We start from the raw sequence: 6,000 nt of genomic DNA on the forward strand, positions 1-6,000 counted from the left end.
GCGGCATTTACAGCCTGCGCCTAAGGAAATGCTTGAGGTGGCAATTGTTGATGTGGCAATGGAAATAGCTTGTCTCTTCCTTGCGAAGTACCGCCGTACAGAATGTGACACTACACAGGGTCGTTTTCATACTACAATAGTCTGACCTCGTCGTCGAATGGTACAGGAGATGAAAGTGGTGAAATGTAACTTTTTGGCTAATAAGATCTTTGTCACACTACATTTTGTGTGAAACTAGCAAGGAAACGTATAGAAAAGTTTCAAATGGTTGTCAAGCTCCCTTTAGACTAAGAATCTGCGGCTGTTTATGCATAATTTTTTTCCACGCAATGTGTGTCGATAATTAACATCACGGGGAAATTACACGACTTTACTGGAGTTTACATTGCCGCCTTGCTTCTGATAGTCCTTGTCGTATTGTCTTCCGCCGACCTGCCCGACACTCAGAAGCCGTAATAAACAAACTACAGAAAGATGAGACGAACACCAATCTGTAGCCAACAAAACTGACGTTCGGAAAGAAGTTCAGCGAAATTCATACTTTGGAAGATGTTGCATATGTAAAGAAAAAAACCTGTGTTTTTAACGCATGATTTCAGAGTAGAAACTCCCTTTGCTTGACATCAGAGCCCTGTGAATATACCAGCGCTTGAAAAGTATAGAAACATGGAACATCCTAGCGGTTCGCACGAGGAACAATATGGTAATAATAACAAAAAACGTTTAGAAAATCCTAAATATCGCAAATATTTCCACTCAATGTAACGCCTTTTTTCTATTAATGCTTAAAACCCCAATTCGACTGTAATCAAAGGCATTTTTAAGCGAAGTTTATTGCCCCAAGGCATCAATGATGGATGAAGGTGTGATGAAAGATGTAGTAGCGGTTAAATGATTGGGAAAAGGCGAGCTGTTTTGATGAAGTCAAGTAGAGAACGATAGTACGGTCCCTGCGTCGAGGCAATGTATAAAGCAGGGTTGCTTGGCGAAAGACCGGCTACCTTCAGGTGCCGGATCCTTGTCCTCGTGTTCAATTCAATGTCCTCGTGTTCGCATAACGGACACCCTGGCCGAGGAAACCAATCTCGGTAATGAGGCCACTTCCTGGTGACGGCAGGTGTGAGGGCAACCCCGACCCGGATCCTCCTAAGCGCAACCTCCTCTGCACGGGTAAGACCGCGAGGGAGGCTTCCCGCGCACGGAGAGATGAGAGCACGTGTGCGGCGCCGGAGGAGTTCCTTTCTTGATGAAAGGAGGGTAATGTTATCCAAATGAAGGAGCCAAGGCAGTGATGAGTCTGGATTCGCAAGGCGCGTCGCTGAATCTGCCTGGCTTTGAGAGTACAGCAGATCCTGTGCGACACACTTAATACGTACTGGATGTGGGATGCGTGCCGCGAACCTGTGGATGTTCTCACATATCGTTGGACAGCGGCTAACACGTCGTAGCAACCGGACAACTTGAAGGGCGTCAGTGCGAATGGCGACGCGGGCCGCAGGGAGCATAGTTTTGTCGGCCACGGAGCAGAGAGCTTCTTGAACTGCAACGAGCTCAGCACAAAAGGACGAAGGGGGTTCCGTAAGCTGAAACCAAGAGGATTGATTCAGGGCAGGTCTGCATGGACAGTACATTGCTGTTGTTGCTTCGTAGGGTTGTATGCTTGTGTCTACGTTGACAACAATAGATACTTCAGGCAGGCAAGCATCTTGTTCCTCAAATTTCTGGCGAAGCAACGACGCTGAATTAGCAGATGTTGGTCAGCGATTATCTGTTTTCTTGTTGTCGCCTGAGCTGTACAAACTTACATGGGGGAAGAACTGGTGTTGGCTGCTGAAGAATGGAGTGTGACGTTGCATAAGTCATCAGTGCATGCGTGGAGTGTGATGGACTGGCCTTAAGGCTGCGCGCATCACGCCGCTGCTGCACCAGCTCATCAATGGTATTAAACTGCGCATTCTCTTGTCAAGCATTGACCGGTGTGATGCGTGGAAGGCACGTAATGATCCTCATAGCCTCTCGGTTCACGGCTTCAAAGCGATCCCATTTGGCTCTTGTAAGATGTTGAAACTGGGCTTGATAAACAATACGTGGCTGCAGAACTGCTCTCACCAACTGCCGTGCAACAAACGAGCCTGCGCCGCCTGAGTTAAGAGCAATTCTTCTAATAAAACCCAAAGTCGGAATAGCTTGCCTTTTTGCCTGAGAAACCATGCAGTCGCTGATCCTGATTGGGGAATCATTAAGCCAAGAATTTTTAAACTTCGACTTTCCTGTTCTGGGGTGCCTGATAGACAAAGACGGATTGAACTTGCAGCAAGTTTAAAGCGTCACCAGGGGTTGGCGACCGACGTGTATGTTGTTTTATGCACGAATAGCTGAAGTCCGATGGATTATGTGTAATTAGAGGTAACATCCAAGGAAGATTGAAGGGCAGCCTCCTGAGTACGGAGATCTTTCTGAGTACTTCACACGGTGATCGCATCAGCGTACTGAAGAAATTTTGTGTCATGGATGTCATGTAAGCGCGAAGCCAAAGGGATGAAAGCAATATTAAATAACGTCGGTGACAATACTGATCCCTGGGGCATGCCGCAGAGAGGAACGAATGATCGGACCGCTTCGCCGCTGAGGCCTATTGCAAATTTTCTGAATTACAAAAATGATCTGAGAAAACTACGCACTCTCAGAGAGAGATGAGGCATGTCCATGGAGTTCAGAATGGCGGCATGACTGATGTTGCCATATGCCTTTTCAAAGTCCATTGCTAAAACAGTACGCACATTGCGGCTGCGGGTAGATGACAAAACTGCAGGTGCCAAGACAGCCAACCCTTCCTTTTTACCAACATATGGGAGAAAGCCGATTTGTGCGGGGTGATAATAACCGTGCTGCTCTGGCCATCATGACAATCGTGTCGCTAGCATTTTCTTCGCCAGCTTGCACAGCGTAGAGGTTAAGGAGATAGGTCGTAAGTTTGCAAGGTCTGTCACAGGCTTTCCTTGTTTCGGGATAGGAATCACGACAGCGGAATTCTAGCTCTCGGGCACGAAGCCATCCAGCCATACTTTGTTTACGGTGTCTAGTATTTGAGGGAGTGCAGCGCTACTCAGGTTCTGGTACACCTCGTACTGATTATTGTCCGCGGAGGGCACTGTTTTTCGTTTCGCATCATCTATTGCAGCTAGCAACTCAGGCATAGAGAACGAACAAGCAATTCCATATGCGTCGACATCAGACGGCATTCGATATGCATGCGCTGGGATGCCTGCCATATTTAAACTAGCGGCTGAAGAAGGCACAGCTTCGTAATTTGGGGAAAACTTTCGCGCTGCTTCTTTGGCAAAATAATCTGGCGGCAAATCAGCCGCGAAGCATGCGGTTGCTGCTGCGTCAGTCGAACGGCGACGGCGTTCCATTGTACGGAATGTTCGCCAGAGAGAGTCATTCGAGGATTTTGCAGAAAGTTGTTCGCACAACGCATGCCACTGCCGTCTAGAGAGGTAGCGTTCATATTTGCGAGCCTTAGCTGTAAGATAGTGGAATTGCTTACGTGCCTGCGACAAAGAAGGTTCTCGCGTAGCAGCCAGCTCGGCTTGACGGCGTGCCGCCCACAAGTTAAGAAGGCCGACGTCTGGTGCCGGTTGACCAACATCAGTCAAGGTGGTAGTTGTAGTACTCTTGAGCGCTGTTTGTATGCGCTCAACAACGATTGGCGAAGAATCTGAAGAGAGATTGTTCAGACAGGAGCGAAAACTCTTCCAGTTGATCACAGAACATTTGTAGCGTAAAGGTCGGAAATGTGAGGTGTGAAGATCGATGATGATAGGGTGATGGTCACTTCCTCAGCAGTCTGGCTCCATGTGCTAGGAGGGAGTACCCGGACCCGACCACCACGTTTTGTAGCAGAGGAAGCACTGCGAGTTTGACGCACTGGCCGTGTTGCTGTCCAATCTTGGTTGAGCAGCACGAATTGGGCATCTCTGATGGCGTCCTGCACACGCCGGCCACGAGGACTCGAAGTAGAGTACCGCAAATCTGGTGAGGTGCGTTAAAGTCGCCTCGGACTAAAATCGGACACCCGGGACACGGCCGAGGGACACTTATTAACTGGCCAAGATTAATACGGGAGGGAGCGCCACCGGATGGTCTAATGTAAAATGAAACGACCACAATGGTTCTCTTCTTAAATTTCGCAACCACTGCCACTACCTCTTGATAAGACGTGCGCCAGTTTTTGAGAACAAGGCGTACATGCGGAAAACGTGAGTCCATATACACAGCTGCCTTTCCCGGGGAGCAGCACTTTGTACACGGCGGTCTATCATTGAATGAGACATGTAGGCACTGAAACCTGAAATTGATGTCAAGGCGTTTGTTTCCTGTTGCAACATGACCCATACCTGGAGCTTGTGAATTCGTAATCGGGTCTTCAGCTCTCCCACCTTTGTAGAAATACCTCTGCAGTTCCACTGCAGCACACCAGCAGGACTGGAACTTGCCATTTGTAGTTACTAGCCCAAGCGCTGTAGTATCACGGACGTCAGGTTGGACAACTGGTTTACCATAAACCGGAGCAGAGAAATCGCAGAGTTGTCCAGTGGCATTGCGGTAATCTGGGAAGAGGCGACAGGAAATGACACTGGTTGGCGGCAGGAAGGCGATGTTGCTGCGCCATTGATAGATGCGGTGGATGATTCCGCTGCCCGTCTACATCGAGCGAGCAGTTCACGGTGTTGCGAAGCTTTGTGACTGCCGCTAGAAGTCGTGCGATTTTTTCGTAGACTGCGGTCATATCGTCCTGCGTTAGTTCAGGCACACTGCGGTGCTTTGTTGGATGTTTTCGGAGGCGTTCGTCTCGCGCAGCATCGTTAGAAGGCTGCTGAGCTGAAGGGTCATGCGAGATGTGCTCAGGAAGCTCCGGCCAATCGTCGTCATTCCAATGGAGAGCTGCGAACCGACTGAATGTCTGCAATGAAGTTGTACTGTCATGATTTGGCCAATGCTTAGTCATTCAACGACGAGCCTTTTGCGTTGCCTTTTGTTTTATCGGACATCTTGGAGATGTTATCTCGTGGTCGTCGGATTTACAAAGGCCCTATCGATAAGCCAATTTTCCTTCCGATGTACCTTCACCAGCAGCAGTGAATGGAAAGGATTTGCGCATATGCCCAGTAGGAAAGCAGTTATAGCAATATACCGCACTTGGTTTATATAGCCGGCATCGTAAAAAACAGCCATAATAGTACAGACTGGCTGGTAGTGTCAGGGGGCCTTGCAAGGTTTTTATACAAGAGCGCCCCTTTCCCATGCGTCGGGCCTTAATGACATGGTGCGTGGGACGCCACAGCTCACGCTGGAGTGCAGTTTGATCTTCAGTGATATCGAAGTTGTAGACGATGCAGCGCTGCAAGTCGGAGCCTTCAACTAAGTACACTTCTACTGGCACAAAGATTTCGCTTGTTAGTGAAATACTGGTGAGCGTTTGCAGTCGTTCTACTGCAGTCAGAGTCGGAAGCCACACTGCATTAGTGTTGGGCAATGTCCTGGCTGTGAAGCCCCGAAAACTTTTGGTTCCGAGGCACGCGTGCAAGTTACTTTTAAAATCTTGTTTGGTATATCCATTAGTCTTCTGTTGGCCAGTGATTTAATGACCACTATATAAGAAGACGATCAGGGTGTAGGCTCTACCGAGTTCTCGATCGTAATACAAGTGCGCTTGTCTTGGGAGCCATCACTTGCCGAAGATGGAATCGATTGGCTGTCGTTTGAGGGATTCTTGTGAGTGGCACGAGGGCACTTTTGCACGGGTAGAGGTGCCATAAGTCCATTAGAATGCCCGGTTTATTATGCCGTGCGGTTTGAGGCTCATCCGGAAGTGTAGACTTGATGTCCATTGGCCCTGGGGGCAGATAACTTACGAGCAGTTCGGCATTTTGGGAAGGCAGGAGGGGTGCATCTGCTTATGAACACAAGAACAAAGCTGGACCTGGCGCCGCGGAT

The sequence above is a fragment of the Amblyomma americanum genome, chromosome 1, assembly GCF_052857255.1.
Source record: "Amblyomma americanum isolate KBUSLIRL-KWMA chromosome 1, ASM5285725v1, whole genome shotgun sequence".
In the NCBI taxonomy this organism is placed as follows: Eukaryota; Metazoa; Arthropoda; class Arachnida; order Ixodida; family Ixodidae; genus Amblyomma; species Amblyomma americanum.